At 34.2% G+C, this 12,817-nt stretch overlaps 1 protein-coding gene across 1 annotated transcript in view; it reads right to left on the bottom strand.

Moving 5' to 3' along the window:
• Window positions 1–12,817, bottom strand: part of LOC143177266 (uncharacterized) — a 70,022-nt gene that overhangs the window by 45,783 nt on the left and 11,422 nt on the right. Inside the window, exon 2 of the mRNA XM_076375129.1 lies at window positions 12,279–12,345. The gene's annotated coding sequence lies outside the window, so the exon portion shown is untranslated. The remainder of the gene's footprint in view (window positions 1–12,278; window positions 12,346–12,817) is intronic.

Raw genomic sequence — 12,817 nt, 5'->3', positions numbered from 1 at the left:
ATTCTATTCAGCATTGTTTTCGGTGCACCGATCAATCGTGCGAAAAATGAAATAGAGGAAGCGCGATTGCTATTGGATGTATATTTGAATATCATGTCGAACTCATTCATTCATACGTCCACTGAAGAGAGAGTAATCAGAGACTTTCTATTGACAAAATTTTATTGAAGTTTCATGTTACACGAAAGCTTGCTTCCTTAGTGCCATGATTTCTATAGTCGGAGACAAATTAATTGGCTGAAGAAGCTCAGCGAGGCAATATTCATCATCAGGTTATTTAGCTATTCCTACCACTTTACCTGATACCCCTTTGCTCCACCCATTTTGTTAACCTCTTAATCCCATTCAGTGCATAAATAGGTACATGATATATACCAGCTGTTACTTTCCTTCATGTTAAAATATAATAGAGGAAAAGTATTACTATTAGTCAAATTTTTTCCCCTCCGATTTTTTGTTTTTTGGAATTTTGAAATCCTCTGAGTCTAAAATACCAAAAAACCAGTAATTAAAGTCTGTATGCATGTGTGTTTACGTGTGTATGTATATATACGTATCTATGCATGTATGTTTGTGTATATGTATACGTATGTTGCGTCTGTTTATTTTATATCTCTGGCCTGGGTTATCAGTTATCGGAATTTTACGAAGTTTGATATGGTAGCTTCTGTGTATGGACCATTGATGTTCTTCAATTTTCAAAAAATTTTGTCAAGGGCCGGAGGGATGCGGGGTACGGGATACTACATCTCAAAGCGGACTAAAGTTACAATAAATTTTATTCTATCGAGTTTTTGGCTCAAGTAGAAACAATATTGGTAACAAATTTTTGTATTATGTACCTCTTCGAAGATCGAGAATAAAAAACTTTGAGTTGTCAATAAATTACTAGCTTGATGTCGCGAAAAAAAATACCTTTAAATGATCATTAATTATTGCGTTATATTCATACTATAGTATGTAATATATTATATTCATACTATAGTATATAATATATTATATTCATTATCGAGATATGAAAAGTGAAGTGACATAAACCACAAATAATTAGATGTATCCAAGCTACTCAACTTTTAATAATTATTATTTATTTGAAAGTATGTTTTACATTGATTCACTCTGATTTAAATTGATTTACACAAATTGTTCAAAATGACCACCTCGTGTTTCTGTACAATCTTAATAAATATGGGAATAGTATTCCTGTCTATATCTCGAAAATAAAATCAAATCCACCCATGGTATACCTACATAACATTTTTTGTTCAAAATGATCTAAATACGCTGGCTAAAAAAAGTTTGTTGCTTTCGATCTGGAAAACCCTGTATATTTGTTTTACAACAATTACAAATTGTTTTATAGAGTTTCATGTATAGTTTATAATTAAACTTCCTTAATCATTAAAAATGATATGTTGTATCGTATTTTTTACAAACCCATATTTTGTACTCTTATTACATAATTTTGTTCTTATTTTCTATTTTGTTTTGGATTCACAGAGGAGAAAATCAGCTTGAAGTAACGGTTAATTTTTTCTGGAGCTGAAATATTCTTCAGATATTGATTATTTTAAACAAACTTGGTCAGTTGAACATAAATGTCGATAACGAACCTTACTAATACCTGTAAAACCAGCAACTGCATAGATTCACTTAACAGTTATTTCTCCTGTCACACTTTTTACTTACGCCCACTAGTTAACCTCAATTTTCTTCATTCCGCCCTCATATTCGAAAGAGAATACAAATTAGTGGAGAGTAAGCTTGAGCAGCCACTTAACTGTGTTCTGTCTGTAGTTAGGCTGAGTCTACGTCTCCCTTAATTTTCAGTTCAACCCGTTAAACTCCATCTTCTAGGAAAGCAAATTTTCTGCTCTTCCTGTTAAAGTTCACGAAGCCACTAATCAATGAATCCTCAATATCATGCTTCATTTGCTTTCAGTCAGTGACGTTAAAAAATAGTGCACGTTGCGAAATGTTCTGTTCACGGATCACTGTATCCTAACCCACAAACAAGGAAATACCAGAGGAAAGTTCTTTTGATATCTGCCGATACATGCGCTCATTCGTATTCCGCTTGCACGAATTTTGCTCTGAAACCTTGTCTCGAGGAAATCTTGTGTCGTGTGATCGCTTTGCATTGGATTCCTTTGTTACAAATTGCTTACGAACGTGCTACCTTCTTTGACGTCGAAGAAAGAAAGAAATTTAAGCAATAGCCTCGACTTATCTGTAGTTTTCAATTACTTTGTAATTTGGAACAATTATTATGTTCATTTAGGAGAAGATTACCGAATTTGGATTGATGTCTAAGTTGGTCTAGCAATGTATCTCAATAATATGCGTATTAGATCAAAAATAGTTGTCTATGTTGGACCAGTTTAATATAGGCATAGTAAAATTTTACAAAAGCAATATCACTTTTAAAGGCAAAAAAGGACTCTGACAGCTTTTGTACCTTATGTAAAAAAATCAAGAAATAAGATATGATAAAGTGCATAAAATGTTATAGTTGGATTTATATATGATGTATAAATCTAATGATATAAATTGAAAATACACTATGTATGGGAGTAGATATGAAATTACAAAAATATTATTGCTTAGATTGTTGACTTGTAGTATAAGATTTTTCAAATTAGGTATGCTGACATGTAATATATTTTGTAAACTTGTTGTTAAGAAAACTTAATCATTTTTACACTTTAACCCAGCGACCTAATCTAGGAAACTGAAGGTCCATTCTCAGACACCTGTTATTTTGAGTGGACTAACGTCTTAATTATAGAAAGCCACTTGTCTAACTTTTTGAATATTATGTTTTAGAAAAATCAATTACATTATGTTGAAGACATAAGTAGTAGCATTTTTAGTCTGATACTTGGGAAATATTAAACATATTTTATTACTGGAGTAAAACATATTTTGGTGGTCCAAATTCGGGAACCTTTCCCTATGTCTGATCAATATTAATATAACAAATGTAAACATTATTTTATACAGATAATTCGAAAAATTGTTCAGGGTTAAAGAAACATGTATGAAGCATTTATGAAGAAATATCTCTTATATTTTGGAAATCGTGTGACTGAAGTCTCGGAGGGTAATATTAGGTGAGAGTTCGTTTCCTCTTATTTATTGTTCGCGGAACGACCTTGAGCGATCAAAATTCATGAACTCCATTCTAATCATCATTACCTGATCGATTATTACTTATTTACGTACTGCTCTGTAGCTACTAGTAGCAGATAACATCAACGATGCTAATTATCGACTGATTATTATCCAGATTAATAAATTCCGTGTTCTGTATGGCCGCAAGTGTACAAACCTGGAAATAGTACATCCGTTACTCCTGCCAGAAGTGTCGATAGTCTAATTATAATTAACCATCAATGAGGGCAGAGACAGAGAGATTGATGCACTCTTCGTAAATAAATTGTGCCACTAAATACACGGTTAGAAATAATTGATAGAAGTTCCACGAACAAATAGATGAATTTTTAATATGCGGAAAAGTGATTAATGTCAGAATCTCGATAATGTACGTTTACGAGTTTTACATCGCCGATAATCGATAGACGTCGGGGTTCCAGTTGCCCAAAGTGATGGGTAATCACAAGATATTACGAGGATCGAGTTTCCTGAAAAAAGAGGTTGAGGCAGATTCCTCGAGCTGATCTCGGCCGAATTACTGCCCATCAATCCCGCAAATTGATCGTCGATGAATCGAAAAAACGCTTGTACCCGGATATCTTCAAATTCTCGTTAGTCAGTGACTAGACGTCTCGCAAAAACGGGTAGAACAGTAATCGAGTACTCTTGATGAGTGTGCGACTTCTCAGCTGGCGCCGATGCCTAACAATGACAATTTTCTTCACTCAAGGTAGGATTAGATTCAAGGACTTATCAGGCTTCAAAGCAGCAATGAAGATGAAGATAAAGGGGATGTTGCACGTTCTGTACGAAATGTCCTCGTCCTTGAGATATGGTTAATGCTTATTCATATCTCTGGAGGCCGTTCCATACGAAGCTCGCGTCTCATACGAAGGATTCCACACAATTTGCTTAATGGAAAGGGCTTTGCGTAATTTACAATCCGTAATGCGAACTGGTCATTTATTTCTCGATCCGCCAGTCATCCTCTCTTTCTTGACAGAGGGCGATACTGTTGCGCGAACGAGGATTTGCAATTGTAAAAAGTACATGCAGGCAAACGAACGTGGTAAATTATTGTTCAAATATTCCAACACACTGCTATTTTACAATTAAACAATTTTAACCCTTTTAGTACTAAGTCACCGATGTATCAGTATTAGGACACAGTACTAACTTCTAACTTTTTTTATTTTTAACTTTCTTTGATTGACTCTAGAAGGATTTGTTGGTATATGGGCAAAATTTTGTTTTCTAATAACAATATTTATGGAAGTACAGAATCCTTTCTTGATGCATGAAAAATAGGTAAACACTGACTTGGCAATTCTCGCTAGTCCTGTGGTTCAGGTGTTGGCATTTAAGAATTAAGGTATGTATGTTTGAATCAGATTTTGATAAAGTATAAGCTAGGTCATATTTAGGCATGGACAAGGCCAAGTAGCTGTACTCACATCTAATTAAATTGTGCTAGGTAAATCAGCGTTGGGGAGTTTAAGTTGGTCTTGATTGATATATTATTAGATTAGTATTGCATGTAGTTTAATGAATACTAAATATAGTTGACCAGTAGTAGATCTGTCCAGGTCAATACTAGGTATACTTCTAGTGCATACGTTACTTTCAGTTTTTGTTGGTTTTGTCACTTTAATATCTCTAAAAAGAATGACAAAAAATAAAAATTTTTTTGGCATTGTGTGAGCTCCATTGTGCCATTCAACTTTGTCCTGAATATTTGACGTATCTTTAAAAACAACAAAGATATTTGAGGTGCAAACGTTAGGTGACACTCTCTGTTTATGTAAGGCGTTCGACAACAGATATGAGAAAATTTAAGAGGTGATTGTACACATTAAAATAGGATGAAAATTGAAAGTGATGATTTGGACCTTCATTTAACGGCTATTAATTATTGCAGAAACGTCTAAAATTCGTGTAAAATGTGTCTGACTTAAGATTTAATCTACTGTCGATGTGAATTAGGCCAGACACAGCACATTCAGTAGAATAAGCACAAGTGAGACACAATTCATACGTAGTTCAGGTGTTTCCTCAAGAATTAATAACTCAGAAACGTATTAAGATTAGATATTAGTCAATGCTACAACTGATTAGGGCAACATTAGTCAAGGTTAATTCAGGGTAAGATGTAGTTACATTAAATTACAATATAAGTAAATTTCAATCAGTTTTGAAATTAAACATAATCAAACTTGTTCTTAATCAAAATGTATCTTAAATGAACCTACGCGTAAGTTCTGTGCTTCGTCTTATTTTAGGCGTGAGTAAATATGGTTTAGATCGAGGAAGAATAATAAGCTTCTTTTCCCTTTAATTTTTATACACTGCTCAAATAATTATTACACATAAGCATCATCAAATTAATTTCTATTCCATAAAATAATATAAATTGTATTTTCCTATAATCTGAATCCTATGATCTGAATAATATTCAAAAGTTAAACATTCATCAATTTTTCAGGTTTACAGACGTGAAACTACTTAACAAACACTAGCATACGTTTCATTATTGATGCATGCGACATAATTAAAAAATCACGCCAGTCGAATAACAAATTTTATAGCCGTTTAGATGATCTTGATATCTGGGACTGGGGTAGCTAAAGATGACATATATTTTCTAACTGTGTATACGTAACTGTGTAAGCTCAAAAGGAAATTGTAGGGGATTTGCATGATTGTCACGCAACATGTAAATTTATAAAATTCCATGCGTTTCGCGCAATCTTGACACGTATCTTAATCTAACAGGGTTTATAAATGCAATAGACCGTAAATCTTAATGAATTTATACCATTCATATCACTTACTTGGGTGAGTTAGCCTCGCGCGTTAGAAAACATTGAAATCTGTCTGATAACAACTTTTCAATTAAAAAAAATTCTAAAGTGAAATAATAACTTCCAGTAGTTCTCAAGTTCTGAAATTACTCTCTGCTAGAGATATTGCAAAGAGAAAACTTTTAAAGTGCGTCATATCCCAGTACAGGGACAACGACGCTTAAGTAACACGGTAGAAGGCGAACCTTCTCGCGGAAAACTGGCAAAATCTTTAATTCACGATACGTGCATCATAGTTCTTTGAAGTTTTCTCTGTAGGCCACTTTTCAAGCTGCCGAAAGAGAAAAACTACGTACTTGAAACGTTCCCCTTTGCACTTACAACCCTCCTGCTCATTCTCTGAGAGAACGTGGCTAAAGACGGCTGACCTCTTTGACGAAATATTTAGCGAGCGCTAAAGTTCTGTTCGTTTCTTTTACTATCGACAAATAGCTCCATTTCTTTCAAGCAAATTTGGGTAGATAGACTCGTAATAGTTCTATATAACTGTAGATGTGTCCTATTTTAAGAAGAAATACCAAAATATCAAGTTCCTGTTTATTTTATGCAGGAAATCAAAACGAGAAATGGTGAGTGTATAAACTTTATCTATGTCACTGTGAATTGAAGAGCTTTATAAAAAGTAGCAATAAAAGGTCTTCGTCAAAAAGGAAGAATATCAAATTTAATTTACAATATAGCATAGCTAGTGATAAAGAGCACACACAGAATCATACGAAAAAATATTAAAATCAAAATTCGTTAAAATTGATATTCACTCTTTTTCGTGGATCTTTCGTTTGTAAAGTATGACAGGAGCGAGTAATTGACTGTAATTCAATTAAATAAGCATGAAATTATCTAAGAAATTGCAGTGGTAATAGACGTTTATAGCATACCAATCTAAAAAAAGATTGAAAATTAAATAATGGTCTAAAGAAACCAGAAAAAAGTATTGTTTAACTTTGACTAAGCTATTTTATATTGGGATGAATGTTCAACAAACAATTAGGTGTTTCTTATGAGAAATGGTATTTACCTTCTACATTCATCGGATATCGTCGAAACAAATATTTATTTATTTAACTCATTACAGAATCTTGTAAACCCTCAAACACTCAAATATAATTAAACTAGTTAAGCAAAAACTTAGGAATTTTGCAAATTTTAAGGATTAAAAATTTCTCGCAAGAAATATTTATTAATCGAAAAAACGATGGCAGAACCACTAAGAAAATTAATAAAGTTACTAAAAACGCTTAATATGACTTCATTGTATGTATACAACTGACAGAACCTGCACTCGCCCAATACACGATCAGATCAGAACTACTCTCTGAAGCCTACTTTATAATATTAATCAAGCAAAGCACTCACATCAAACTTTGTAAACTACACCTTAGTCTGTTCAAAAGCGATGTTAATAATATGCCTAAAATAAAGACGTCAAATTAAGCTAAGAGCTAACTCTTCCAGAAGCGACGACAAAACAAAGTTTCTGGGTCGGAAGGTGGCCAAGTTTAGATCCTAATCTTCATTACATCTTTAGACTTATCTAAACAGTGGTCACCTTCAGAGTCAGTTGAGACCACATTAATTAACCCAAACGACTTTCTTTGTTCGACCCGGTTTCGAATCGACTTACTTTCGGTACCTAACTATTTAAACCAAAATATATATATATATATATATATATATATATATATATATATATATATATACACATATATAGATTATATATATATTCTTATATATATCGTATATATAAGAATATCATAGTGGTTCTGCCATCATATATATATATATTCTTGTTTCCATTTCAAGGGTTCCTTTCTTACGTGCTGAGTTGTGCGCAGCCTCAAGATAGCATCACGTTTACGTTGCGCGATCTAGGAATACATTGAAGCTAACCGTCTGATGGTTTTAATCACGAAACGGAAAGATTATTGGAGGCGCAGAGGGAAAAGGAGACGTGCTCGGTTAGAGAGGACAAATAGAAAAGAGGACGAAATACATCGAGATTAACCGCGTGTACGCGCTGGATCGTCAGTCTCTGCTTCGCTGAGCTTGCATTGGGCTCGCGAAGCTTCCAGCTTGGTGGAGCGTGGAAAAGCGAGTTTTTCATTGACGTACCCGTCTATACACCGAATGTGGCCTTCATCCGCGCTACACCGATGGGTCCTCTTATTTCTGGCTCGCGTTATTGTTCCGAGAACCTGTCACAAGCAGCTCCTGTCTTTCGTGACGAGGAGGCGATGTAGGTGATTACAGAGCCAGCTAACAGTGAAATCAAATTTCGTATTGCGATATCGCGGAATTTCATTCTCGATGACCTAGAATCTGGACCCACGGGCGAAAATTCTCAAGCGTATTATCCTTTGGAGGCTAGTCGTGAACGAGTCGTTTTGGCTCTGGGCCAAAATTTGCCAATTTTCTGGAACAGGAGCCAGATTAGGCGTAAGTTAGAGGCGCATTAATCATTAACAGTGCAGTAATTCACACGGTTTAGCTGGGACAAAATTCTCTGTCATGTACATCCCCTCGTACATCATACGTACACCATGAATTTCAGGAGGGTAGAAGTTCCAAGCACCGCCTTCCGTGATGTATCGCATTTGCAGATAATAATTCAACGCCTACGCGTGCATTTCGATTTCGTAATTGAACGTTTCTTCTGCATCAAGACTTTGAGTTACTGATGACATTGATGTATCTACTCCTTGGCTGTTTAATACGTTCAACACTATGCAATATTTCAACATTCTTCACACCCGTTTATTTAATCAAGTATATATTTTCAAGAAGAACGAAATTTCGGAATACAATGATGCATTTAGTAGGTATTTATTTATCATTGTTCTTATTCACACGAATACTGTATGAATATTTAATGTATCGATCACTAGTGACTTTTGCTGCATTCAACGTGTTAAGAGATTAGAGATTATTTGTAGATAGTATTTTGGTTTAATGTAGATTAACTCGTAATCAAGGAGATTATACATTTGCAGTACAGTAGATCCATAATTATGCAGACCTTAATTATGTAGATTCTCTGTTATTCAAGGTTTCGATTATTCAATGTACTGACCATAATCACTCGAATCTTATAATACGTAAACTTGGCAGTATGCCAGGGAAAAAGTTGCTATTTAGGATCAGATAGTTTTCCTAAAAAACTTCTAACCAAACAAAATTCAGATATGTGTATAGCTATAGTGAAGTACATCATGCATTATGCTATTTGTTTTAAACACTGCGTCTTCTGAGTTATGTTTAGTAGTCAAGGTATAATCACGAAAAGCTGATACTCTCGCAGATACTTTTATACCTACTAAACACCTTTGCTATAAAAATAAAAGTTAATACACTGACGATAAGGATACAATATAATTAAGAACAGAACTCAAACTATAATTTAATGACAGTATAAAAAAGTTTAGAATTAAGCGTCAAAAGAACACTCTTCAGTTTTGAAATTGATCTTAAGCTAATACGTCAAAGCCCCTATTATAAATACAGTATTTATAATACAGTAGTATGCTTTTGGGATTTCACGAATTCTCAATAATAATGTCCAGTAGAACTATGCTCCATTGAGAGACGTTTCTCAATCTACATACGAATTTCATATTTCGCCCACCTCAAGTTTAATATCCAAACTTGTAGTCCCATAGTTCTCCAAAACTAGTGCAGTATTATTTCGATACAAGTGTGTGACTTGGAATCAGTTAGAACCGTACACATCGTATAAAATTCATCGAGAAACGAATTTATTCAAATTTGCCTTAAAACTCATGACTAGGTAACGTAAAGCAATACCTCTAAGAAAACATGAGTGCACCATCGAGCTTGTATCACAACAATATTATACTTAATCTTAGTGTGGATAAACCATTTATTTGGACTTAATATTGCTCCTCTAAAAATAATTTAACTTACCAATTACACACCCTGTCATCAACAACAATACAAGACTATTATATTCATCAAAGAGAGAAATGAATACTAAGTCTCTCAAAAAAAATAATCCTTATTTTTTTTTATTATTTAGTAGTAGATCTACAAGTATACGGCCCTTTTCAATCCAAACAACACATTTGTTGTAAACTAATGTATCATGCGTGAAGGAACACCCAGCAATGTTCCTTCGGTATTACATAATGCAGGGTTAACAATTGGCAATTAAAAATTCAAAGGATCTAATGAATTCGTTCTCTTAAGTCTCCTAATTTCCTTTTCATTATTGGTAAGAGAAGCAAGTAGATGATTGGGGCGATTGACAAGTAATCATTATTCATGAACGAAACTCTACCATTTCTTTTACGCCCTCTACCCTCGCTTCGACAGCTCGCACAATCTATGGAAAAACATTCGAGATCTGAATGCAAACTGTGGGAAAGAACACGAAAAGACCGTTCCCTGTGTCTGACGTCGGAGAGGAGCAATTATTTAGACGAGCTCTATGCCGCCTTCGTGTCTATCGATCGTCTTCAAGACAAGGTTAAAAATATCTATTTGCATGTTGGCCTGCATTATGGCATATTAGGCAGTGGTTCTTGCTTCCACCCCCTTTTTTCACGCGTGGTGGCTAGAGCGAGACGATAGAGGCCGAAGGTCGGGGTTGGTCTAAGTGAAATTTAGCGTCAGACAGACTTTTCTAGGTTCCCGATCCTCTGATGCCAAGGGAATTTCATTCTGGGAAGCTGAATTTTTAATGGGATGGCGTGGCACCGTGAGTGCAATATGCAGCTGGACTAGAAATAAGATTTCAAGAAAGAGTTTGTGAACTCTGCAGTCTTTTCGAAACTTTATCTCAAACTATCCTCATTAACTCATCGTACCAAAGAATCACTTTGGTTGAGCTTTGAGAATTCAGATGCAGAATTCTAGGAATTATAAACTAAAAATGGAAATAAATACATAAAAAGACTTGGAAGATTTTTCAATAACCCTTTAAGCGGTTATGTCGTGCATACGACATAATCAAAGTCAGTCCATAACGGGCATGAGTTATGTATGCGATTCTGAATGTTCTTGTGTATCTCGATATTTGTGCTGATTATGTTGACTTGTGAGACTGAATTATGTTATATTCCTGCAAAATTGTAAACGTTTTTTCTAATAATGTTTATAACCTGTGAACTACTTTCGTATACTGTCTATGATGCACATGTACCTATACTAATACTGAAAAATTCTATCCGTTTGTAGAGTGCACCTTCAGCGATGACAGGTTGGAGTATTCGAAAATTTCAATGCTTTGAATCTTTGAAGATTTGTAAGTTCAAAAATAGAAAATCTAAAAAATGAAAGGTTGGAATTTTGTTGCTTGAAAATTTGAAACTTTCAAGGCTTTGAATATTTGAAAGCTTAAAAGTGTAAAATTTGAGAGATTAAATATATAGAATGTAATACTCTGAAAGTTTTAAGACTCTAAATGTTTGAAAATTCAAAAGTAGAAAGAGAAATTGAAGATTTGTATTGTAATTATTCGAAAGTTTAAAAAATTTAGAAACTTTAAATTTAAACATTTTAAATCATTCGTATTGTAGAAATACTATTGGTATCTCTGAGTGATCCCACTTTTGTATGCTAAGAACTAGACAAAATAAGTCCACGACAACCTCGACATGGGTCGAAAATCTGATGTTCCTGTCCAGGACGACGGAATGCCCTGCTTCGACGTCTGCTTTGTAAGTCCAACGTTATCGGACTCCGATTCTCCGTGTCTTTCGACCAACTTACAAACAAGGCAACAGTTGTCTGTCCCAGAAATCAAAGCCGGAATTTCCAACGAATGTCTGGTCGTTGGTACAATTACACAGGCAGGACTCAGATTGCCTTACACATACATATGTGAAAGCTAACGACTTTGAACAGAACATGCAAAGGGTAATTTAGACTTTTGGCACTTACGAGATCTGCCTGAGTATAACGCTCACTTTTTAATGAATCTTTACCACTTTGTACAACTTGTTAACTATAATACGCCAATATGTACTTTTCGTAGATATTTTCACTAGTTACGTGCTATTAATAATTAAAGTTGCTGTGTACGTCTGAGAAGTTAAAAATTTGCAAATTTGAAAACATAAGAATTATTAATATCTTGTGAACTATTGGTCAAGTAATTTCAAATAGGGTATTTTCACTGGGTAGAGATTGGGGGACACATGGAGAGTACTCTTTGTTAGATTGTGTATTTTGGGCCCAGAATAGGTAAATATCGAATATTTAAAGAAAGTTATTATGTAAAAAAAATAAACATATAATACTCACTTTGGAATGTCACCGATTTTTGGTGGCCGACATTTTCGTGAAGGAACATCTCCCCATATATTATACGCTGCAAAAGAATGGAAAGTGGACTTAGTTAATTCTTCGTGTTACTTCTGTATCACTTAGCATGCAATAACAAAAACTTTCCGATCTAAGTTTGGAATAAGAATTACTAGCAGCTTATTGAAACTTTTTTGTACGTCAAGTACGAAGAAGCGAAATAAAGAAGCAAAATATTTCGTGGAACATAAGTGAATATAGTAGTGAGAGAGTCAGTATTTAGCAGACCAAACCTATCCTCAATGTAATATAGGATTTAACTCGCTATCAGTATTAACAGAAGTATAGCCAGAGTTTAAACTTAATAACGATCTACTGTAGATTTTTAGGCATACCCAGGACTTAAAGTAGATCTGATTCAAGTTATTTCAAATCTAATCCAAGCACAGAAATATTAACTATACTAAAATGTTAATGAACCATATTATCTGCAATCGACATAATTAGACCATAACCGATTGAACTATACAGAGGTTCAC

This window comes from Calliopsis andreniformis, chromosome 3 (assembly GCF_051401765.1).
Source record: "Calliopsis andreniformis isolate RMS-2024a chromosome 3, iyCalAndr_principal, whole genome shotgun sequence".
NCBI classification, from domain to species: domain Eukaryota; kingdom Metazoa; phylum Arthropoda; class Insecta; order Hymenoptera; family Andrenidae; genus Calliopsis; species Calliopsis andreniformis.
This window is presented reverse-complemented; position numbering and strand designations above follow the sequence as displayed.